Raw genomic sequence first — 26300 nt, 5'->3', positions numbered from 1 at the left:
AGTTTCTCAACCTCAGCACTATTGATGTTCTGAGGAGGATAATTCTTTGCTGTTAGGAGCACTCCTGTGCATTTTATGACATTTCAGTAGTATTCCTGACCTCCAGTCAATATATCCAGTAGTCTCATCCCCTCTTAAGTAAAGTTGATAAGAAATATCTCCAGACATTGCCAAGCATCCCCTGGGAGCAAGACCTGCTTGCAAGCCTTTGATCTGTGCTAATGACCTCAGTAGGTTCCATGATTATAAATGTGTTCATGGGTTCATGACTTCCCATTTTTAAATTGTCTTCCTTGGAGCTTTAGATTTGTATATCTATCTTGCATACTTGGTATTTCTAGTGTATTAACAGATATCACACACTAAATATTTTTGAAATAAGAACTTTTGATTAGCAACCCCATCTAGTCTTCCATAGAGGTTGTTTTCAAGGCAGTGACCTCAGCTTGCCCTTTATTATTTCTTCTTTGACTAATATCCAGTCTATTTGCAAGTTCTGTCAGCTTTTCCCTAAATTTATACTGAGTTGGTTCACACTTTAACATTTTCTCTACCCTGATTCAAGACATTTTCTCACTAGTAGTAGTCCACTTACTGCTTCCTCATTTGTCATCCAGTCCCCTCTGATTCAGCTTTCACACCTCAGCCACTATTATCTACGTAAAATTCAACACAGAAACACATCATTCTGTCTTTAAAACCTTACACTGTCTTCTCATCTATTTGGAATAAAAAAGTCAGACTCTTCATCATAGTATGGTATGCCCAGGAAGAGTTCTCAGAGTGGGACCCTGTACCAGCAGCATCAGCAACACCTGGAAGATGGTTGCAAATTCAGATTCTCAGGTCCAAATCTCTGTCTGCTGGATCAGAAACTTGGTGGGTAGGATACCACAGTCTCTTTCTCTTTTTTTTATCATTTATTTTTATTAGTTGGAGGCTAATTACTTTACAGTATTGTAGTGGTTTTTGTCATACATTGACATGAATCAGCCATGGTTTTACATGTGTTCCCCATCCTGATCCCCCCTCCCACCTCCCTCTCTACCCGCTCCCTCTTTTGACAAGGTCTCATCATTGGCCACAACCAACATTGAAGAGCTCCACTCCACCTGAACAGATCTCTCTAAATTTACCTCCTATCACACCCACCTTGTTTGCTATCATTCTTCCTTCACGCTTGGCTTTCTTACCTTAAACATAATCAGATTTTAAATTTTGGGTCAGGACTTCCCTGGTGGTCCAGTGGTTAAGAATCAACCTACCAATCTAGATGCTTGTATTTATTTTGACTGTTTTATTGCATCTGTTGGGCTTCCCTGATGACTCAGATGGTAAAGAAAACCTGCCTGTGATGCAGGAGACCTGGGTTTGATCCCTGGGTTGGGAAGATCCTCTGGAGAAGGGAATGGTAATCCACTCTAGTGTTCTTGCCTGGAGAATCCCATGTACAGGATTCTGGCAGGAGTCTGGCAGGCTACAGAGTCACAAAGAGTCAGACATGACTGAGCGACTAACAACAACAATTGCATCTATAAGATTCTCCACTACAGTGAATAGATATAGTGAAAGTGGACATTCTAGTCTTATTCTTGATCTTAGGGAAGAAACATTCAGTCTTTGAATATTAAATATAGCATTAATTGGGACTTCCCTGGTGGTCCAGTGGTTTAAGAGTCTGCCTGCCAATTCAGGGGACTGGGTTTTATCCCTGATCCAGGAGGATTCCACATGCCATGGACAACTAGCCCATGCACCACAACTATTAAGCCTGCATGCTCTAGAGCCCATGTTCTGCAACAGGAGAAGCAGCTGCAATAAAAAGCCTGCATGCAGCAACAAAGACCCAGTGCAGCCAAAAGTATATTTATTAATTAATTAATTAAAAACTTTGGGTCTTTAGACATGACCACATGTGACCACATATATATGACCACATGTGCACTCACACACAATTAGAAGAAAACAGTGGTCATCTCTGGATGGTAGAGCTGTTGGTAATGTTTTCTATATATTTATCTACTTTTACATGTGGCGTCGCAAGAGGTGGACACAGCTTAGCAACTGAACCACTACAACCACACTTAGAAACAGCATAAAGAGTTAAATTTGAAGAAAAAGGCCTTACATCATCTGAAGTCTGTAGTCTAAAATTATTTAATTCTGTATCTGGGGATCTTGACTGAGTGATGTTTTTAAATTAAAATTTAGTGTAGTATTTGAAAGATGAGTAGATAGCCCTTAAAATAGATTGATACCACAAGGTGATACCATTAAATGGCTGTAATATAAGAAACTGACAATAACAAATGCTGACAAGGATGCAGATCAGCAGACTTAAACTTACAACATATTGTATGCTTTGTTCTAAAAGAGGCAGTACTGTAGAAACAGGAAATAGATGAATTGACCCAGGGATTGACCCAAGGGGGAAGTGGTTATCTGTAAATGGTGTTCAGGATCTTTCAGGGTGAAGGAGTATTTATGTGTGACACTGGGTATTGAGTATATGGATGTATGCATTTGCCTAAACACATAGACCTGCACATCACAGGAGATCAGTCAAGATGGGGAGGGTAAGAGAATGTGGAGCTCACATGTTTGAACACATCAAAAATATACCTCCAGGTCTAACAGTTCTCACTGAAAACTAACTGGAAACTGGCAGAAGGACTCCTGCACAGCCAAGGCTGTAGAAAAGATACAAATATCCAGTAGGGAGAGAAGAAAAGCAATCCTGTTGAGCCTTGTGACCCTGGACAGGAACTTGGAGAAAAATCGAGAATACAGTTGGACCCCTGCCCTAGGGGATGAGCAGTGAGAGCCACAGATCACACGCCCTAGTCCTGGGATCCTGGGGACAAACATGTAGACTCTGGGAACTCTAAACTCAGCTCGTGAGCAGCAGGAATGCACTGGCTTCTCCCCCAAGTCAGAGGGGAGGGAGGTCTGTCCTGGAGGCGGCCAGGTTTCCCAGGACGCTGGACCTGAGGCAGCCACAACTGGGGAGAAGATTCAAGTGTGGGATGCAGAGGCCGCCAAGTTCTGGGCGGGGCCTGGGCGAGGGGGTGGCGGCCGTTGTTGGGCACTTAAATAAGCAGCCTAGATCTCTGCGGCAGCCCGTCCAGCACCACCCACCACCCCATACGCGCTGAAAGTCCACGTGGGTTCCCCCGCCCCGCGGTGTTGTTCCACCACGGGGCAAGGGTGGCGGAGGCTGGGAGCAGTGATCAGCTGTGAGCGACAAAGGGATTTGCACCCGAGGCTGTGTCTGAGCAGTGAGGGGAACAATTGTGGGTGCACACTCAGCACAGCAGAGAAAGCCTGGGCCTCTGTTGAGGGTCACCGAGCGGAGGGGAGGACCGGCCCCACGCCTGGCTCTACGCTGCCGTCTCCAGCCCCGCCCCGACCAGGGCCAGAGCTGCCCGCACACCCTGAGCAGACACGCGACTTGTCTTCACATCAAATCCAGCTCTCCTGCCAAAGGCGTTGGGCACATCTGCATAGGGACTCTCCCACGTAAGAATACTCCTTCAGGACCACAACAGGTGACTTTCACCTAAATTCGTAGAGGCAGAGAAAATTAACCCAAAGGAGGTAGAGAGATTGCTGTCCTTGAAACAGCAAAAGAAAACCTCTGAACAAATAATGAAATAAACACCTTGCCAGATAAAGAATTCAAAGCACTGGTAATAAAAGTGTTAACTAAATTAGGGAAAAGGGTAGATACATTCAATGAAAATGTTAACAGGGAACTAGAAAATAGGGAAAAAAGATACAATCAGAAATGAATACAAGAGCTGAAGTTAAAAAAAATCACACATAAAAGTATGAAGAGCACACTCACTGATACAGAAAAACACGTAAGCCATCTGGAAGACAGAATAATGGATATCACCCAATCAGAGCAGAAAAAAAAATTTTTTTTTTTTTAAATGAAAACCGTTTGAGATCTCTGGGATAACATTAAGCCTGCCAGTACTTGCAGTATAGAGGTCCCAGAAAGGAAAGGAGAAAAAGAGTTTGAAAATGTATTTGAGGAAATTGTAGCTGTAAACTTTCCAAACTTGAGGAAGGAAATAAATATCCAGATATTGAAAGCAGAGCAGATTTCAAAGTTGGTGACCTGAAACAGACCCACACCAAGACATATTATAATTAAAATGACAAAAGATAAAGAATTATAAATGCAGAAAGACAAAAACCCTCAAATACAAGAGAATCACCACAAGGCTATCTTCTCTACAGAAACTTTGCAAGCCAAAAGGGAGTGACATGATATATTCAAAGTGCTGAAAGGGAAAAAGATATCTAGGATATCTTCCTAGCAAGATTATTATTTAGAATAGAAAAGATAAAGAACTTCTCAGGCAAGCAAAAACAGAGTTCGTTAGTACTAAGCTTATTCTAACAAACATTAAAGAGTCTTTAAGACAGGAATCTATCAGTTCAGTCGCTCAGTTGTGTCTGACTGTGACCCCATGGTCTGCAGCACGCCAGGCTTCCCTGTCCATCATGCAACTCCCAGAGCTTGCTCAAGCTCATGTCCAAAAGTCCGTGATGCCATCTAAGCATCTCATCCTCTGTCATGCTCTTCTCCTCCCACCTTCAGTCTTTCCCAGCATCAGGGTCTTTTCTTTCTTTTTTTTTTTTTTTAATAAAGCAATTTTATTTTTTTTCCATTTATTTTTATTAGTTGGAGGCTAATTACAATATAGAAGTGGTTTTTGTCATACATTGACATGAATCAGCCATGGATTTACATGTATTCCCCATCCCAATCCCCCCTCCCACCTCCCTCTCCACCTGATCCCTCTGGGTCTTCCCAGTGCACCAGGCCCGAGCACTTGTCTCATGCATCCAACCTGGACTGGTGATCTGTTTCACCCTAGATAATATACATGTTTCAATGCTGTTCTCCTGAAACCTCCCACCCTTGCCTTCTCCCACAGAGTCCAAAACTCTGTTCTGTACATCTGTGTCTCTTTTTCTGTTTTGCATATAGGGTTATCATTCCCATCTTTCTAAATTCCATATATATGTGTTAGTATACTGTATTGGTCTTTATCTTTCTGGCTTACTTCACCCTGTATAATGGTCTCCAGTTTCATCCATCTCATTAGAACTGATTCAAATGAATTCTTTTTAATGGCTGAGTAATATTCCATGGTGTATATGTACCACAGCTTCCTTATCCATTCGTCTGCTAATGGGCATCTAGGTTGCTTCCATGTCCTGGCAATTGTAAATAGAGCTGCGATGAACATTGGGGTGCACGTGTCTCTTTCAGATCTGGTTTCCTCAGTGTGTATACCCAGAAGTGGGATTGCAGGGTCTTTTCAAATAAGTCAGTTGTTCACATCACGTGGCCAAAGGATTGGAGTTTCAGCTTCAGCATCAGTTCTTCCAGTGCATATTCAGGACTGATTTCCTTTAGGATAGACTGATTGGATCTCCTTGCAGTCCAAGGGATTCTCAAGAGTCTTCTCCAACACCACAGTTCAAAAGCATCAATTCTTTGGCACTCAGCTTTCTTTATGGTCCAACTCTCAAATCCATACACGACTCCTGGAAAAGCCATAGCTTTGACTAGATGGATCTTTGTTGGCAAGGTAATGTCTCTGCTTTGTAATATGCTGTCTAGGTTGGTCATAGCTTTTCTTCCAAGGAGCAAGCATCTTCTGATTTCATGGCTGCAGTCACCATCTGCAGTGATTTTGAAGCCCAAGAAAGTAAAGTCTGTCACTGTTTCCATTGTTTTCCCATCCTTTGCCATGAAGTGATGGGACCGGATGCTATGATCTTAGTCTTTTGAATGTTGAGTTTTAAGTCAACCTTTTTCATTCTCCTCTTTCACTTTCATCAAGAGGCTCTTTAGTTCCTCTTCACTTTCTGCCGTCGATAGGAGAAGGAAAATTCCACTAGGAAAGGCAAATATATTCTAAGGACTGAGGTTCAACCACTTCCATTAAGCCAGTATGGAGATTAAAAGACAAAAATTATAAAGGCAACTATAGCTATAATAAATTGTAAAGGGATAAGTGTGAAAATTAAAATATGACATCAAAGCACCATGTGGAGGAGGGAAGTAAAAAAATGTGACTCTTTTAGAGTGTGTTTAAACTTAAATGACTACTAGTTTAAAACAAGCAAATATGTGAACCTCATGTTTTCACAAATTTAAAACCCACAATAGATACACAAAAACTAAGAAGAAAGAAACACAACCATACTACTAAGAAAAATATCAAACCACAATGGAAGAAACAAGAAATGAACAGGTTAAGGGATAAATATTTTAAATCATGACTTAACAGGTTCTCTGCAGCATCAATATAAATTTAATATTTTCTGTTTTATAATACATACAAATTTGTTCCAGAAATACTGTACCAGTACCACAATCAACAAAAAACTTACAAAGTAGTGGTCAGTATTTCTTTGCAGTTCTTTTTGTCCTTAGAATGTATCTCAATAAAGATGTATGTCTGATTACTTTATTTAACTTTGTGCCAAGTCACTTCAGTCATGTCTGACTCTTTGTGACCCTACGGACGGTAGCCCACCAAGCTCTTCTACCCGTGGGATTCTCCAGGCAAGAATACTGGAGTGGGTTGCTCTGCCCTCTTCCAGGGGATCTTCCTGACTCAGGGATCAAACCTCCATCTATTAAGTCTTTTGCATTGGCAGGTAGGCTCTTTCCTATTAGCGCCACCTGGGAGGCCCTTATTTAAAAGTAGCCAGTGCAATAGAAAGGTAAAATGTCTTATTTATATTCTAAATGGTAAAAATCACTGAAAATTTCTATAAGTTCAGTCATTATGGAGATTTCCTTCAACAGATCTATCAGATAATAGTTCTCACCCAAACAACTCACTGAAGGGTTTATTAGATCAGTTTTGCCATACTAAGTAAGGTTGACTTTTTATTAGGCATGATCTGGCAGGCATTTACTCTCTGGATCTCTGACCCCTTGCCTGTAAATTGAGCTAGGTGAAATACAAATACTGTTGTCATTTCTCGTTCTCCTTCTCTATCATTATATTGCTTTACTGGTTGCTGTGACTACTTACTATTCACGTATCCCATTTAATCCTCTTTGAAGAAGAGAGTTAACGGTCCATGTTTAGTTAAAGAATGATAATCAGAGGTTAAGACCACTCGGCAATTGCAAGAATCTGGATTTGAACTTGAACTTTCTGACTTCAAAGTCGTTTCCTAAAAAAAAATCATTAAATGCTATGTTTGATGGGATAAGGAAATGTGACTATTTTACAAATCATGGTGTCTATATGGGCCAATTTAATTTCATGACTTAAAGCAGGACTGAATATTATTTAAACTAAAGCCGTTTCATGCATAGTCATTTTCTACCATTTTATACAGTGATTTGAAACATATTAGGATACTCTCTGGGTGCTTTTATAACTTTCATTTATGATGGTGCATCTCAACTTTATGTTCACACAGGGAGTGGTTCAGGGAGTGTTTGAAAAAATTCAAGTTCTGGACTCCCAGTCTTAGTTGGTTTAGGATGAATCCAGAAAGCAGCATTTAAGTACTTCTCAGGAGCTAGTCATGTGCATATATGGTTGACAAACATTGGCACAGAGAGTATCACTGATACTAATGTGCAGTCAGTGTTGAGAACTAGTAACTCATTAAAAAAAACAAACAAAAACCACAAACTATTGTACCACATAGTTTTGTGAAATGATACCTGAAATTTAAATAGGCATTAGGCAGTTGAAGGTTATGTTCTCTGGCAAATACTTGGCATGTAGATTTTGTTAGCAGATGACAGATGAGAATACCTATTTATGGAAACTAGGTGGCATAAGGAGATTTTTCATCCGAATTGGTGGCCAGCCCCCTACTGGGTGCTGAGGGACTAGCTAGAGGCAGAACAGAGTATTTTTCTTATTATGGGTATGTCCAAGCAGGTAAATAGTGGACCAGTTAAGCACCCATAAATATACAGTTGATCATAGTCTATTGCCCCCCGAACTTTAAAAACAAGACTTAGATAACATAACCATATAAAAGTCTAAATAATCCCATAAGGCATCTATTTGTGGGCAGTGTAGTTTCCATTAAGTCTTTCAGGATGAATTGTTGTTTTCTTTGGTACTGTTTAACTTATCAAATGGTGTTCTTGAGTCCAAAATGGATTTTTGAAGTTTCTACCCTTGCAACTTTTTAGTTTTAGAAGTGTTGCTATGAGCACATTCTTTCCGACAGTTAGAACCCATTATCTGTGCAAACACTGGGAGGTCATGGTCTTGGTACCCCCATCATCAGTATACACAGGAGCACACTGATTCTTCTGCCTCCCTGAGGATAGAGAAGCACATAAATCAGAATCTATTTTCCTTATGGTACAGTGGAGCTAGAATGATGTCCTTCTTTCATATTTGATTAAATGATATTTCAGTATTTGTATTTTTATTCAACATTCCTTAATATGGAGATGGTCATAACCTAACAATTCAAAGTGACAGTCATTATACATGTAATGTATATATGCATGTAATGTACATGTACATTATACATGTATAAATGTAAATACTCTGGAAATTTCAGGTGTATTTAAAATATTAAGATAAATTTGCTTTGCTCAATTGATTATCCCATTAAAATGAGCTATTATCTTTAAAACATCTTGGTACATCTTAATGTAGCAGGTACAAATTAGCTTATATATGTGCTTTTTTCATCAAGTTTTTTCTTACATGGCTTTCTGATGCATCGAAGGAGATCCAACTGAAGAATTATCAGAACATGCATAATTTCTGTTTAAGAGAGAGGCAATACAGTTTGTTCAAACATCTGTTTTCTTGGGAGATAATTACTGTTTCAGGAGCTCTAATTCATTGGTCAGTCTAATTTTCTTTTTTGCCCCTTTTGTTTTCCTGGAGTATATCCTTTTTAATTTTTCTCATTTATATAGTTCTCTCCAAGCTGAATTCCCTCTAAATTCTTCCTTTATGTTAAAATGTTCAAGAGCTAACATATTTTTAGCCAAATTCAGGATATTTAGCTACACCCCATATATAGAACTGGTTAAGACCTATAGAGTTTAAATCGTGTCTCTACATGCCTGGTTTATAGGCAGTCAGCATAGAACTTCTTAATTGCGACATACAAAGCAGTAGGTCGGGAATAGACTACAGATGTTTTGTTGACTAATTAACAATCCTAGTTTTCACAAATAATTATAAAATGTCAAAAATCATTTTAGGCCTTCCCTTCACTCAAAGTTTATATTTGAGGATTAAACTTTCCAGCATTATACAAATTTGATTCATCTCCATATGCATCAAAACAACTTTAGAGGAACTTCTCATGAAATCATAATCATAGGCATTTTTACTATTTGAAAGCGAAATTTAATATCCAATTTTTTTTTAAATAGCTGGTACTAGATGACAGTTATTTTAGCCAGCAAATTAATATCATTTGCTGCAAAACGGAATGGAAATTTGTTTGCATTTCACATATATCTAACTCACATCACCATACAAAGTAAACTTTTATTTTGTAGTTCTAACAAGTGGTATGGTGTTACGGGGCTTCCTTGGTGGCTCAGCAGTTGAGAATCTGCCTGCAGTACAGGAGATGTGAGTTCAATCCGTGGTTTGGGAAGATCCCCTGAAGATCCGTGGTTTGGGAAGATCCCCTGAAGAAGAAAATGGCAACCCACTCGAGTATTCTTGCTGGGAAATCCCATGAGCAACAGAAGGGAACCTGTTCAGAACAGAACGTGTTCTGTAGCCATTTGTCACAAGACTTCGATGCCGTATCGCAGAAGCCATTCTGGTGACAGGAGAGGCGCCAGAGATAGGTGATGGGCCGGAGATCAGGCACATAGGGTGCAAAGCCTTTCTAAATGTTTCTCTTTGCAGCTCACATCTGGCTCGTTAATCACGGTCTGTAAAGTGTTAAAGAAGACTCGGTCATCCTGAGTTAGCCTTGGAAAGGAGACTGGTAACGTGCGTGACTGGTTCCTCAGTGAATCTCCCTCAGACCCTGTCTGAGGAGCTGGCCATCATCTTCGCGGTAAAGTGAGGGGAAAGCATTTTCTTTCCTTCCCAGTGCTAAAAGAGCAAGTTATAAATAGACATTCTCCACGGTGGATCCATGTGGGTGATTATAGTTGACATTTCAGTGTCCTCAGAAAAATAGAGGCCTCCCTCAAACCTACTCAGGTTTCCCCTTAGCTTTTATATCACTTTCCGTAAGTTTTCCTCAGTGAACATTTTATGGGTGAAATGCACCAACTTCTTTTTTTTTTTTTTTTTTAACTACTTAGTCTTCCCTTAATCCATTGCTAACTCATCCATCCTTACTATTAAACTAAAATCACTCCTTTAAATTGATTATGAATTTTATTGTCCAATCCAATCTTTAATATTTTTTCTGCTGTGTTTTTTGACTACTCTCTTTCCCCTTGAAATAGCACACTTCTCTACTGTGTGGGTTCTATTTATTTTTTTATATCGTTCTCATTTCGTTTTTTCTCATTCTCCTATCTTTTGATATCTTTATTTATTTAGAGTCCAGACCCTCTTCTGCGTCAAAATTTCTACTCCTGTATCTTCAACAATCACCTTCATTAGGGCATTCAGATCTCTTTCTGCATCCCTGACCAGTAATCTCTAGTTTCTCATTTAGCTGATGAGTTAGACTTCCCTAGTGGCTCAAATGGTAAAGAATCTGCCTGCAATGCAGGAGATCTGGGTTTGTTGCCTAAGTCAGGAAGACCCTCTGGAGAAGGGAATGGCTACCCACTAATATTCTTGCCTGGACAATTCCATGGACAGAGGAGCCCATGGACTCGCAAAGAGTTGGACACGACTGAACAGCTAACTACAGCAACCTTGACCCCAGATAGAATAAGTATTCAACCTATACACTAGACCAAATCCTTATTTCTAATAGGTGTAGTGTCATATTATGGTTTTAATGTATACTTCTGTAAAAACTAGTACTAATCATGTTATCTTTTTTGCATGCTTACTTGTCATTTGTAATGACTGAAGTAAAAATGATTTACTTTGTCATTCCTTGAATCTGTTCAGAAATTTTTCCAATTTTTAGTTGGGTTTCCTGTTTTCTTATTCTTAAGTTTGGAAAGACCATAATAATCTGTTGTTTGTGCATCTTTTACCAGAATTATGATTTGTAAATATTTTTCTCCCAACTCATCTTTTCATTTTGTTAATAGTGTGTTTCAAAGAGTGATGGTCTTAATTTTGATGAAGTCTATTTCTTTTTTCTTTTATGGTTTGTAGTTTTGTTGCCATATGTAAGAAATCTTTGCTTAACCCCAGGTCAGAATTTTCCTATGCTTTCTTCTAGAAGTTTTATAGTTTCATATTTTTAGATTTAGCTCTTTGATCTTTTTAGTTTTTATTTCTAGAGCTACTAACAAATCAGAGTTCATATTTTTGTGTAGGAGTATCAAGTTGTTCTAGTACCATTTATTGTAAAGACTTTCTTCTCTTAGTACTTGTCGAAAGTCAGTTGTCCACGTGTTTGTTGGGTCTACTTCTGGACTCTGTATTCTGTTCCATTTATCTAGTTTTCTATCTCAATGCCAGCAGGACACTGCTATGATTACCTTGGTTTTATTGTAAGTCTATTATATTAAGTAGTGATAGCTCTCCAACTCTGTTTCTCTCTTTTTTTCTCTCCCAACTCCTGCATAGTTTTGGCTATTATAGGTCCTATGTTTTGCCCTGTGAATTTTAAAATCATTTGGGGGATTTCTACAAAAAAGAAAAAATCCACTGTGATTTTTACTGTGATCATATTGAATCTGTATATCAATTTGGTAATTGATTGACAAAGTTGAGTTTTCTGACCCAGAAACACAGTATACCCCTCTATTTATTTAGGTCTTATTTTGTTCTCCATAATGATGTCTTAATAGTTTTCAGTGTACAGGTCTTGCATTTCTTTTGCCAGATCTGTCGCTGAGTATTTCATATTTTTGTTGCTATCTTAAATGACATTATTTTGTTAGTTTTAATTTTTCAATTTAGATATTATTATTATGTTGAAATGTAATTGACTTTTCTATATTGATCTTGCATCCTGTAACCTTGATAAACTCACTAACTAGTTCTGCTGGTATCTTGGTAGACAATTTTTCCATAGACAATTTTGTTGTCTACTAATAGAGATAATTTTACTTCTTTGCAATCTAGATGCTTTTATTTATGTATTTTGGTTGTCTTATTGCAAATAGAAATAATGAAAGTGAACATCTAGTCTAATTCTTGATCTTAGGGGGAAAAATGAATCTTTGAACATTAAATATGACATTAGTTATAGGTTTTGGGTAGATCTCTTTCCTCAAGTTGATAAAATTCCTTCTGCTATTTTTTAATTTAATATATTTTGGCTCTAATCTTTGTTGTTTCTTCTATGTACTTTGAGTTTAATTCGTGATACATTTTATTAAAGCTGAATCCAATAAGTTAAGAAAAATCTTTTTTTCTGTTGGGTTGGCCAGAAAGTTCTTTTTGATTTTTCTCTACTATCTTAAGATGCAAATGAACTTTCTGGCCAACCCAATAATATAGACATTTAGTGCTCTAAGTCCCCATTCCCTAAATACTAGTTTAATAGCAACCCAGAAATTTTTTTTAGTATTTTTTTCTCATTTTCATTCTTTTCAAAATATTCTGTGTCATTTTGATTCCTTTGACCCATAGGTTATTTGAAATGTATTAGTTTCCACATATGTGAGAGCTTCTTGGAGTTCTCTATGTTATGGGTTTCTAATTGATATCTAATTGAAATCTACTGGCTTTAGAGAATATACTTTATATGACTTGGATCCTTTTTAAATTTATTGAGTCATAGTTTATAGCTTATAATATGGTCTATCCTGTGAATGTTCCACATTCAGAGTTTTCAAAAGGAAACAAAATTGCATGTTCTTTTGTTCAGTAGAATTTTATAAATGTCAAATAGTTCAAGTTGTTGTTTAAATATCTATATCTTTACTAATTTTGGGATCAACTTTCTAAAAAGCAATTATTGAGAGATTTATATTAACCTGAGTGTAATTATGGACCTATTATTATTATTTTTGATGCTTGTATTTTGAAGGCATATGCATAAATATTTAGGATAAATATTATGTTATACTTAGGATTTCTATTTCCTCTTCATTAATTGACCACTTTGTCACTCTGAAATAACTTTGTATTATATTTCATTTATACCTTGTAATACCTGGTAATATACTTCGCTTTAAAATCTTCCTTATTTTAGCTATCCAAGCTTTCTTCTTAACTAATGTTAGTATATTATATATTTTTATATCCTTTAATTTATTTGTCTCTTTGCATTTAAAAGCCACATATGATTGGATCTTTATTTTTTATACAATCTGACCATCTCTGCTTTTTAATCAGTATTTAAAATATATTTTAATATGATTATGGATATGATTAAGTTTGAATATGTCATTTAGGTTTTTTTCTGTCTTCCATGTTCATTATATCTCCTTTTTTCTCTTTTAGACTAATTTAATATTTTTTGATTCCATTTTTCTTCTTTGCTTATTATTGATTACTATTAAGTGTTGCTTTAAGTTTAGTCTAACTTCAAATGATAATGTAACAAACACTTCATGTGTAGTTTATGAGCTGTGCAATATTATATCTCCATTTCCCATTGAAGGTAAGGCCTATTACTTTAGCAATAGCATCTGTCTAACAGTTTCTGATGCACAATACATGTCCAGTTATTGCTGAAAGGATGAATGAACAAACGAACCATCCCCTGAAATTTCAGTTTCATTTCTCCTTTGCATGGACAGTAGAATGAGTCAGTTTTGTTTGAACACCTGGGCTCCCTAATCAAGTGATAAGCCTCAACAGCAATAACTGAATGACATATGATTTGGATTCTACTGTAAGAGTGAGATTCTAGGATAGTCAGCCTACCTCCAAGTTATAATACACTGAAGAAGCAGTTGAAACATCCTCACATTCATTCCTAACCTATTCTTTTAGTTACTGTATCTGGGAACTCTCCATAGCCTTTTGTTCAGTTGCTAGTCGCATCTGACTCTCTTGCGACCCCATGGACTGTAGCCTGCCAGGCTCCTCTGTCCATCAGATTTCCCAGGCAAGAATACTGGAGTTAGTTGCCTTCTGCAGGTGATCCTCCCGACCCAGGAATTGAAGCCATGTCTCCTGTATTGACAGGTGGATTCTTTACCACTGAGTCACCAGTGAACCCCCCAAAGCTTCTTTGGAACATCCTATTTTATTGTCTCTAGCACCAATACCAAAAAGCTGAGTGCTTTTATCTCCTGCTAGTTTTTATGACATGTATTTTGAGTCAGAAATAAAGTCCTGAGGTCAGAGGTCCAGCATTCAGATTGGTTGTTGAATATAACAAACTGAAAAGTTTGAAACCTGCTTCCAGAAGATGTAAATTATGCTTTTAGCTCTGCCTTAATACACAGTAGGGCGTGAATAAATCACTGAAGCTCTCTCTCTTGACCTTTATTCCGCACCACTTCCATCTTATATTTCTCTGAATTCATGAAGTTCTTTGGAACAAGTGAAAATGTAACACCAAGAGTTCTTAACCTCCTACTGTCCTATCTTCTTTTTTTCCATTCTTTAAAGGACTTCTTTCTAGTTTGCATACATATAGAATGACAAATTAGGAAGGTTTTCATGAATCTTATCATCTTGGCATATTGTGAGGTTGTAATCATCAGCCCTTGCTTTGACATCTTATTCGAATGAAGAATAATAATTCATCTTCATTCTTCAGGGTGGCAGTTGGTTTTTAATATAAATACCAACACTTAGCTGTAAATTAGTTCCCAGACCCTTAGCTATAATTGTTTTCAGTTTAAGGATGCAGCTGAAATAATCCAGGCATAGACATTATCATAACTTCCTCCTTCCTATCCCTCCATTGTATGTATGGATTGACAGAAATAAAATTGGTCTGACTCAAAGAATTCTTATAGTACTTAATAACCAAAGAGTGAGAACAAAGCTAAATTAGTTGTTATACTGTTTGTGAAATTATGAAGGGAATGTATTGGGGAGGGGAAGTAAAATTGAAAGTGCCTATTGTTATCTTGAAGTCATTTTTCTTGGCTATTCATTTAACTTCAGCATCAAGTTACTTACATAACAAGAGCAATGCCTATCTTTTAAGGGTGATGTGAGAATTAATTTAAATTCCACAAAGCATTTCAAGGCACTGAGTTGAAAGGTTCTTTATAAATGCCAGGCATTATTATAACCAGACTAGTAAAAAGAAACACTCATGATAAAGCTACTCATGCAGGGTCCTCTAATAGAAACTGTATTGGTAAGGAAATATAAAGGTTACTGCTATTCATAATTTATGGCTGAGGGGAATAGATCAAGACTAATAATAATGCTTTGCTGTCTAGTTAAGTCTTAAAGATAGATGTAGCTGTGAGGGAATATATGCTCCACTCAAGGAGAAGTTTGAAATTGAGACCCTACAAGCAATAACAGTGATACATGAAAATTACTTAAAGTCAGTGTCTTTAATTGAGCCACGGAAAATACTGTGACAAATTTGACTATGTCTTTCAAAGTCTTCAAGAAAGACTTTGAAATGGAAGATATAATCCTTTATCATTTGGGTGTGTGGAGCTTGACATTTGCTAGAAATACAGGCATGATGGTCTTCATTCTAGTAACCACCAAAATCTGTCTCATTGTGAATCCTTTTTAAGTCTTTCTTTTGATTTATGATAAGAAAAGTGAAAGCTTTAACACAAAGGGAGAAACATTTTTTTCAAAAGATTTCATACAAGCAGAATACTTCAGGAAAGTAAGAGAGATAATCACATACATAAAACCATCTTGTTAAAGTAATCACAGGTAATGGTAGAAAACTATGTAAAAATCTTTGAGTCACACAATTAGCTAAAGAAGTCTACTAGGTAAATTTAATGTTGTTATGATTGAATCGCAGCTTTTATTACCTGTGTATTGGTTTCCTGTTGCCACTTCAGCAAATTACGGAAAGCTTCGTGGCTTAAAACAACACAGAATTATTATCTTATAGTTGTGTTGGTCCAAAGCAATTCTTGGTGTGCTCAAATGAAGCTGTAGGCAGTGTTGTGTTTCTATCCAGAAGACCTAAGGGAGAATGTAGGTTTTTTGTTTTGTTACCTCTTCCAGCTTTTAGAGGCTGCCTGTATTTGGCTCATACATGGCCCTCTTCCATTTCCAAAACCAGCAATGGCTGATTGCTGCTCACATCACATTGCTCCATCACGCCTTTGTCGTCTTCTTCCACCTCTGAGAACCCTTGTAATTGCATTGGGCCCACTTGTATAGTCTCCCTTTCTTAAGGCCTGCTAAATTATTAGTGACCTTAATTCCGTCTGTTACCACAACTCCCCTTTGCCAGGGAAGGAACATAGTCACAGGTTCTGGGGATTAGGACTAGGCATTTTGGGGATACTAATAGTCTAAATTAAAAGATACATGCTCCTTGGGAGAAAGTGAAAGTGAAGTCGTGTCTGACTCTTTGTGACCCCATAGACTGCAGCCTACCAGGCACCTCAGTCCATGTAATTTTCCAGGCAAGAGTACTGGAGTGGGTTGCCATTTCCTTCTCCAGAAAATCTATGACTAACCTAGACAGCATACTAAAAAGCAGAGGTATCACTTTGCTGACAAAGGTCTATATAGTCAAATATATGGTTTTTCCAGTAGTCATGTATGGATGTAGAGTTGGACCATAAAGAAGGCTGAGTGCCAAAGAAAATGCTTTTGAACTGTGGTGTTGGAGAAGACTCTTGAGAGTTCCTTGGACAGCAAGGAGATCAAAACTGTCAACCCTAAAGGAAATCAAGCCTGAATATTCATTGGAAGGACTGATGCTGAAGCTCTAGTACTTTGGCCACCTGATGCGAAGAGCAGACTTCTTGGAAAAGACCCCAGTGCTGGGAAGGATTGAGGGCAGGATGAGAAGAGGTGACAGAGAATGAGATGGTTGAATGGCGTCATTGACTCAATGGACAGGAGTGTGAGCAAACTCTGGGAAATAGTGAAGGATAGGGACGGCTGGCATGCTGCAGACCATAAAGTTGCAAAGGGTCAGATACACCTGAGTGACTGAACAACAACAACATGTTATTCTACCTGTTACAGTACAAAAGGGGAAAGATGAGAGTTTCAAAATATTTTAGAGACTGGCAAGTAAGTGGCATGCGAGTTCTGGCATTTGCTACTGTCACTTTCTGTTATAAAGTTTGGGCAGTGATTTTTAGTTGGCAAGTCTTTTTCTCTTTTTCACTACAGTGAGGTATCAGTTTACAGTTTGCATCTTTATTTCTAATTTCTTTAAGCATCCATGCACCTATCCAGTAATACTTGGTAAGTATCTAGGATGTGAAGCAGTATGGATAGACCCTGACAATATAATGCTTAGTGAAATAAGTCAGACAGAAGAAGACAAATGCTATATAATATCACTTGTATGTGGAATCTAAAAAAAAGTACAAATTAATGTATCTACAAAACAGAAACAGACTCACAGATGTAGAAAACAAACCAGTGGTTAGCAAGGGGAGGAGGGGAGAGACAAATTAGGGATATTGGGATTAAGATACAAGCTATTATATATAATATAAATAAACAATAGGGATATACTATAAGACACAAGGAATTTATAGCCATTATCTTATAATAACCTACAGTAGAAAAGAATCTGCAAAAATACCAAATCACTATGCTGTACATCTGAAATTAACACTATATTGTAAATCAACTACACTTGTCAAAAAATAAAATGCCTTACTTGACAATATTGGCTTAAATTACCCTAGAAACCATTCTATCATTATGAGATCTTGCCCTCAAGAAGCATACTCTGCTAAATGCATTACTTGAGCCCCTTCATATAATCGTTCATTAAGTAGTGATGCCAGAAAAGATTTAAAAATAATGTACACACCTTGGTGTTTGTTTTCCATACTGTCTCCCCAACCCCCATTATTCAAATATCAAAGCTTATATACCTCTCTTTTAAAAAGATACAACAAGCTAATACCAAGAAAAATTACATAGTATAGAAAGTCCATGCTTATTCGCTCAATTGTGTCTGTCTCTTTGAGATCCCTTGGGATCCTCGAGGCAACAGTACTGGAGTGGGTAGCCATGCCCTCCTCCGGGGAATCTTCCCGACCCAGGGATCAAACCCTGGTCCCCTGCATTGCAGGTGGGTTCTTTACTGTCTGAGCCACCAGGGAAGCCCCTAATTTGGATAGTACTTTCTTTTTCTCTTGTTTAACTCATTTTTTGAGGTGGCTTTTTTTAATTTTAAAAAAGTACTATATAGAAGGAAGGAAATGTGTAATTTTCTGTCAGGCCAATAGCGCAATTCTTTAAGAGGTTGCAAGTTTGACCAATTCTATATTGTAAATTCCAGGATTCTTTCCAACTTTGAAAATGCAAGGAACTGGATTTAGCCTATAGACCATAAGTTGACAGCAGACTTAATGGAAATCTTTCAATATGCAAAAAAAGAAAAAACCCTTGTGAAAGTGACCAGGTTGCTCTTTGTTTCAACCAAGTAGGATAGGAAGCAATGATATTAAATTGAAAGAGAAACAATTTAGACTAAGCAACCTCAAGTGTATTAAAACACTGGAAAATGTCACTTAAGGATGTAGATTTCTCTCAAGAAAAATCATCCAGTTTAACTTCTTCACACACTGAAAATATAGGACTTGAATGTTGGAGGAAAAATGCTAGCTACTAGCATGTGCTAAATAAAAATTTATTGAAATGAAGTAAATTCAGTGAGTCCTTTCACAGTACATACTTTCTCAAGGTTCTAAGCTCTCAACAAGGTACTTAAAATGTTCACCAGGAATAGTCATCATGAGTCTTTGCTAAACAGCAAAGTTTATTGTCAGTTGAAGGAGAAAGAAAACTGTCAACTGAACCCCCAAAGTCAAGGTTTCCCATAGAGGTAACTCTACCTGTCTGGAGTGATGTCCCCTTGGACACTTCCTTAAAACACCCTGTGCCTCAAGGACATCTGATTGTCAGGGAAAAAAAAAAATCTAATCACAAATTGAAACATTCTAGCTAAAAGCATTTTCAGTCCCTTCTTACTCTGTTTTTAAGATGTATTTTTAAAGGCCATTTCATTTCCTAACTGGATGTTGGATACTTGACTGCACATGACTCTTCTCCAGAATGTATACAGCTGGATAGGTGGAAACTTTTCTTTGCACAAGAGTACGACATTTTGATTGTCACTCTCTGGTTTAGAAGCATCTTCTGACTACGTGTTATGGGGTAATATACAAACTCCTTAGCAAAACTTACGCTTTTACAGTCTATCCCCAGTCTTCCTTTCCAATCTCACCTATCAGTATTTCCTACTTCCTCACCCTCTTGAGTCTACATGGCCATATCCTCACCCCCTTTCCTTTGCACACAACGTCCCTTCCATCCAAAGTGATCTTGCTCATCTTGCCCCATCTTGTTCACGAAATAGTTGAGTGATATCTTCCCCCATCCCTAATTGATTTCATCCCTCAAACCATTATACTCTGCCTCACCTAAAATTTCTCTTGTTTATATCTCTAGTGACTCCTCCATTTTTAAACCAAACAATAATGGCATTTCCATCCTCACTGTGCTGGCATCGATGGCCACTTTCTATTTCCCAAAACACTCGCTGCCTTAAATGTAGTAAATTCCACCCTTCTGGTTTTTCTTCTGCCTCCTTGACTTCTGGCCTTACTTATGGAGTTCTCTCTTTTCTTAACACTTAAAAGTGATGTTCCACAGGGTCCTCCCTTCCCTTATGATAAGGTAGAGTATTGACATGGCAGAAAAATGTAGCGAACATCTGTATCAGTTGACGTTTTGTCGGTGGCAAACAGTGTAAACTGATTAAGCATAGGTCCCAGAGAACACAGAGCTGGCCATTTAGGCTTGGGGCAGGGCTTAATAACCAAAGGTGGTGGTGTGAATGTCACTATCAGGATGGGATTGTGTGCCTGTTTTAGGGTGCCACTCTAAGCGTGGTTCAGTTCCAACAGCCTCATATCTTTAGCAGTCTCTCCCCTGTGTTTTTCTCTTTCAAATCATATCTGTTCTTTTAGACTCCAAAATGAAGCAGTGATTCTTCTATGAAGTCTGTCCTGATTCTTCCAAGAATTTGTTGACTGCACCTGCCTTTGAGCTAGATTCATATCAAATATGTAACTATTATTTTGCTCAAAGACTGCAATGCAGTTGTTATGGTCATGTGGTCTTTTTCTTCCTCTGGACTGAGAGATTTATGGGCAAAGGTGGTGAGTTCTTCATCTCACTCGGATCCTACTTAGCTCCCTCTCAGTTATTCTAGATTCCCCCCTTCCCAAGTTTTTAGTTTTTCGGGTTTTGAAACAGTTTAGGGACATACTAAGTTGTGAATTCATAGATTACAAAGTTTAACTAATGTGTATATGTACAGATGCACGTGGCTTGGCTTTAATAAATGGACCTTAATAGAAGGAAATAATGTAGAGGTGTCAGCTTGTACAAGTATATTTTAACAGAAAAATTCTTTTGCACTCCATATTACTCTAAATATTATGTATGTATGCTTTTACACTTCTTTTTCTTCCTTAGTATTTAGTTTGACAGAATTTTAAACAAAGCTTGAATAAAACCTTTTTTGTTGTTTTCCATTACACTTTAGCAAAGATGGAAAGTAGTGTTTCCATTTTGTTATGAAGAAGATACATTGGCTTTATATTTAAGATAAATGATAAAATGTGTTGTGTTATGCTAAATGACAAATCATTTCATGTGTTGGTGATAAAAATAAACTAGGAGACTAGAAACAGAAATGTGTGTAGAAAAGCTAAGAGAAATGAGTAGCAAAGAACAAGCTATCTTGCTAAATAATATGAGAAGCCAACTATTTTGTACAGAGCTATGATTTAACTAAAATATGAAAAGAATTGTTGGGCTTTCCTCATGGCTCAGTGGCAACGAACCCACCTGCCAGTGCAGGAGACATAGAGCACAGGTTCGATCCCTGGGTTGGGACGATCCACTGGAGAAGGAAGTGGCAACCTACTCCAGTTTTCTGGCCTGGAAAATCCTATAGACAAAGGAGCCTGGTGGGCTATAGTCCTTGGAGTCACAAAGAGTCGGACATGACTGAGCAAGTGAGCACATGATTTAACTAAAACACGAGAAGAATTATGAGTAAAATGTTATGTACACTAAATATTTTCATTATTATACATAATTAATTATGTACATCAACATCAGACATCCCTCTCTGAACATGAACTAAGTTCTATTGAAGAAGAACTGCTTATCTACTTATGAAATAAAAATCTTGAAGCACTCAACTCCCTGTGCTAGTCTTATGCAGCCAAGCTCTGTTAATGTAATATTAGTATACTACTATCTGCTATAACAAACAAATGACAACATTTCAATATTTTAAAAGAGTTGTTGTTGTTTAGTCACTAAGTTGCGTCTGACCCTTTGTGACTTCATGGACTGCTGCATACCAGGCCCCTCTGTCTTCCACTGTCTCCCAGAGTTTGCTCAAATTCATGTCCATTGAATCAGTGATGTCATCCAACCATCTCATCCTCTGTCACCCCCTTCTCCTCCTGCCCTCAATCTTTCCCAGCATCAGGGTCTTTTCCAGTGAGTTGGCTAGTCACATCAGGTGGCCAAAGTATTGGAACTTCAGCATCAGGCCTTCCAGTGACTATTCAGGAATTTATTGTAGGTGTTCCTGATAGATAGTTTTCCTCCATGTGGTGATTCAGGACTCTGGTGTCCACCCTCTTACAGCTGTCTCATTTCCTAGAACATTGTGATCCTCTGCTTCTGGCTAGAAAATAAGTGAAAAAGGCATCAATTCAGTTCAGTTGCTCAGTCATGTCTGACTCTTTGCAACCCCATGAATCACAGCACACCAGGCCTGCCTGTCCATCACCAATTCCCAGAGTTTACTCAAAACTCATGTCCATCGAGTCAGTGATGCCATCCAGCCATCTCATCCTCTGTCGTCCCCTTCTCCTCCTGCCTCCAATCCCTACCACCATCAGGGTCTTTTCGAATGAGTCAGCTCTTCACATGAGGTGGCCAAAGTATTGGAGTTTCAGCTTCAGCATCAGTCCTTCCAATGAACATCCAGAACTCCTGGATCTCCTTTAAAATGGACTGGTTGGATCTCCTTGTAGTCCAAGGGATTCTCAAGAGTCTTCTCCAACACCACAGTTCAAAAACATCAGTTCTTCAGTGCTCAGCTTTCTTCATAGTCCAACTCTCACATCCATACATGACCACTGGAAAAACCATAGCCTTGACTAGACGGACCTTTGTTGGCAAAGTAATGTCTCTGCTTTTTAATATGCTGTCTAGGTTGGTCATAACTTTCCTTCTAAGGAGTAAGCATCTTTTAATTTCAAGGCTGCTGTCACCATATGCAGTGATTTTGGAGCCCATAAAAATAAAGCCAACCACTGTTTCCACTGTTCCTCCATCTATTTGCCATGAAGTGATGGGACCAGATGCCATGATCTTAGTTTTCTGAATGTTGAGATTTAAGCCAACTTTTTCACTCTCCTCTTTCACTTTCAACAAGAGGCTTTTTAGTTCTTCTTCACTTTCTGCCAAAAGGGTGGTGTCATCTGTATATCTGAGGTTATTGATATTTCTCCTGGCAGTTTGGATTCCAGCCTGTGCTTCCTCCAGCCCAGCATTTCTCATGATGTACTCTGCATGTAAGTTAAATAAGCAGGGTGGCAATATACAGCCTTGACATACTCCTTTTCTTATTTGGAACCAGTCTGTTGTTCCATGTCCTGTTCTAACTGTTGCTTCCTGACCTACGTATAGGTTTCTCAAGAGGCAGGTCAGATGGTTTGGTATTCCCATCTCATTCAGAATTTTCCAGTTTATTGTGATCCACACAGTCAAAGGCTTTGGCATAGTCAATGAAGCAGAAATAGATGTTTTTCTGGATCTCTCTTGCTTTTTCAGTGATCCAGCAGATGTTGGCAATTTGATCTCTGGTTCCTCTGCCTTTTCTAAAACCAGCTTGAACATCTGAAAGTTGACGATTCACGTATTGCTGAAGCCTGGCTTGGAGAATTTTGAGCATTACTTTACTAGCATGTGAGATGAGTGCAATTGTGCAGTAGTTCAAGCATTATTTGGCATTACTTTTCTTTGGTATTGGAATGAAAACTGACCTTTTCCAGTCCTTTGTCCACTGCTGAGTTTTCCAAATTTGCTGGCATATTGAGTGCAGCACTTTCACAGCATCATCTTTCAGGATTTGAAATAGCTCAACTGGAGTTCCATCACCTCCACTAGCTTTGTTTATAGTGATGCTTCCTAAGGCCCACTTGACTTCACATTCCAGGATATCTGGCTCTAGGTGAGTGATCACAACATCGTGATTATCTAGGCCATGAAGATCTTTTTTGTACAGTTCTACTGTGTTTTCTTGCCACCTCTTCTTAATATCTTCTGTTTCTATCAGGTCCATACCATTTCTGTCCTTTATTGAGCCCATCTTCGCATGAAATGTTCCCTTGGTATCTCTAATTTTCTTGAAGAGACATCTAGTCTTTCCTATTCTGATGTTTTCCTCTATTTCTTTGCATTGATCGCTGAGGAAGGCTTTCTTATCTCTCCTGGCTATTCTTTGGAACTCTGCATTCAAATGGGAATATCTTTCCTTTTCTCCTTTGCTTTTCGCTTCTCTTCTTTTCACAGCTATTTGTAAGGCCTCCTCAGACAACCATTTTGCCTTTTTGCGTTTCTTTTCCATGTGGATGGTCTTGATCCCTTTCTCCTGTACAGTGTCACGAACCTCCGTCCATAGTTCATCAGGCACTCTGTCTATTAGATGTAGTCCCTTAAATCTATTTCTGACTTCCACTCTATAGTCATAAGGGATTTGATTTAGGTCATACCTGAATGGTCTAGTGGTTTTCCCTACTTTCTTCAATTTAAGTCTGAATTTGGCAATAAGGAGTTCATGATCTGAGCCACAGAAGAAGGCATACATAAATCTTAATCATCATTACCCCAGAAGACTTACCACTTGTCTTCATATTCCTTTAGTTGAAACTTTCATGTGTTCCTACTTAGATGCAAGGGGAGCTAGAAGACGTGGCTGGCTAGCTCCTTCCTGGCACCTGTTCTCTACTAGTGAAAGCATGAATCCTGGTGGACTGCTAGATGATCTGTCATAACTCATCTCTCTAGCCAAGGCAACAATTGTTACCCTTTCTCCCACTCATAGAAGGCTTTCAGTTCAACTCAAGGGAAACAGCCCAAAATTTCATCCTGTCCTTACTTCCAGTCCAAAGTCCAGCATCTCAATCAGGTCTAGCTGTGGCTCTTTGGAGCCTGGTGACCTATAAACTAGGGTTTATGTTAACTGCCTACTGTTCCCCGCCCCTCTCCACTGTGCCCAAGCACAAATCCAATATATAGCAGCTTATCAGGGGGGCAGGAAAGCTACAATTAAGTTTCTCATTCAAAAAAGGGGAAGTGGGAAATACAGAGCAATACTTGTCCAGTGAGAACAGTGAGATGCTGCCATGGCAAACCCTGTGACGGCTCCATGCCTCGCAGTATTCAGTTCTTGATCATTATGCATTTGAAATTATTGCATTATTATGCATCTGAAAAGAATTTTTTCATCCTTTATTCTCCCTGGCCCTTTGATCTCTGCACATTTAGAAACTTCTTTGTCTTGTTGTCATCCATGGCTGAATCATGTAAAGGAGTATGATCACTTTCTACTTGGAAACCTGGTAACCATTTCACAGAGTTTCTTCACCATTATCATTTTTAGAAGCAGTAGATTTCATATCTATGGGCCTTCATTTGTTAAACATATGAGTATTTGCACCTTTAGTACCGTGTTCATATTGTTAGTCCAGTGTGCCCAGAAAAACAGAAAATCCCAGGTTATTTCAATGGAGGAAACTTAACATTGGGAATTAGCTACATGTGTGATAGAGCAGACACCAAACAAATGATGTTGAATAAACTTAGAGGCTACAAAATCAGTAAACTACTACACCCCAAGGGATAGAAAGGCAGTAGAAGGAAGTGATATGACCATATATCATCTGAGGTTTTAGCTCCCGTAGGAGGAAACCATCAGCTCCTTGCTTATCTTTCATCTTTGTGTCCCCACATAGGATAAGCCCTTAAATGTTTAATTGAACAGAGATAAGCAATAAATCTTTCCACTGACTTCAGTTAGAGATATTCATCAGAAAATTAAAATGTGGCAGAGACGATGATGCTCAGTACTGAGATGATCCTTAATTTGGGAATCAACTGCAAATAGTTATTTTTGGACCTTTTAGTCACCTGTTATTGGCATTTAAAGAATAAGAAATTGTCAAAAGTTTTAAATATTCTCTTCCTGTATAAGACGCTTGGAGTTTGGAACAATACCAATTTTCATATCAACATAGAAGAATTTAAAAGGAATAAAGTCTGTAGGTGGTTCATGCCAAGTTTTTATTTTTTAAAGACGGGATAGGAAGAAATAGAAAAAGCTTTCCAGACTTGCCAGGGAAATAGCAGTTATAACTACAGAGGATGTATAGCTCTGTCTTAGTCTTGGCTTCTTTTTTGGAATCATCTCCTGAGTTAAAAATGACATTCCTTTGTTCTGCTGGTTTGAGCCGGAAACTTTCAACTCGTTTTCCTTTACCATTTGTTTAATAAAGTATCTGTAAAATATCCCGTTGGATATTCCAGCAGTCAAAAAGGATTCATTCTAGAATCTGATCATAATTTTTGAAAATTATACATTGCATCACAAATGCAATGTAATCTACTCTTGGCTGAGCTTTCATATGCTTAAGTGTAGAAATGCTGGACTGAACCTGATTATGGCTTCTAGGATGGGCTAGAGAAAAGTCTCAAGGTAGTAGATACATTTAACAACTTGGAAGTTGAGACTAGTTTGAAAAAATTTTATGATATGACTATGTTGTCTCTCTTAGAGAAAGAGCCTTGCCTGAAGATTTCTTCGTGAATATTTTCACTTACGTGTGGAAACAAAGATTTTTTTATTTTCTGCAGAGTACACCAAATTCAGTTGCCGTGTTGTGCTTTAAAAGCATTTTATCATACCTAAGCATGTTTATAGTTCTCCGATTTACTTAGAAGCTTCAAGTGTATTTACTTTTTTACCTTAGTTTAAAATAAGGATAGCTGAAAATATAATGTCCTGAGTTCTGCATATTT

General features: G+C 38.1%; 1 protein-coding gene across 10 annotated transcripts in view; it reads left to right on the top strand.

Annotated features, from left to right (window-relative positions):
- The window catches only part of CADPS2 (calcium dependent secretion activator 2), a 544800-nt gene that overhangs the window by 282489 nt on the left and 236011 nt on the right, over positions 1-26300 (top strand). The window lies entirely within an intron of this gene.

Source organism: Muntiacus reevesi, chromosome 6, assembly GCF_963930625.1.
Source record: "Muntiacus reevesi chromosome 6, mMunRee1.1, whole genome shotgun sequence".
Taxonomy (NCBI): domain Eukaryota; kingdom Metazoa; phylum Chordata; class Mammalia; order Artiodactyla; family Cervidae; genus Muntiacus; species Muntiacus reevesi.
This window is presented reverse-complemented; position numbering and strand designations above follow the sequence as displayed.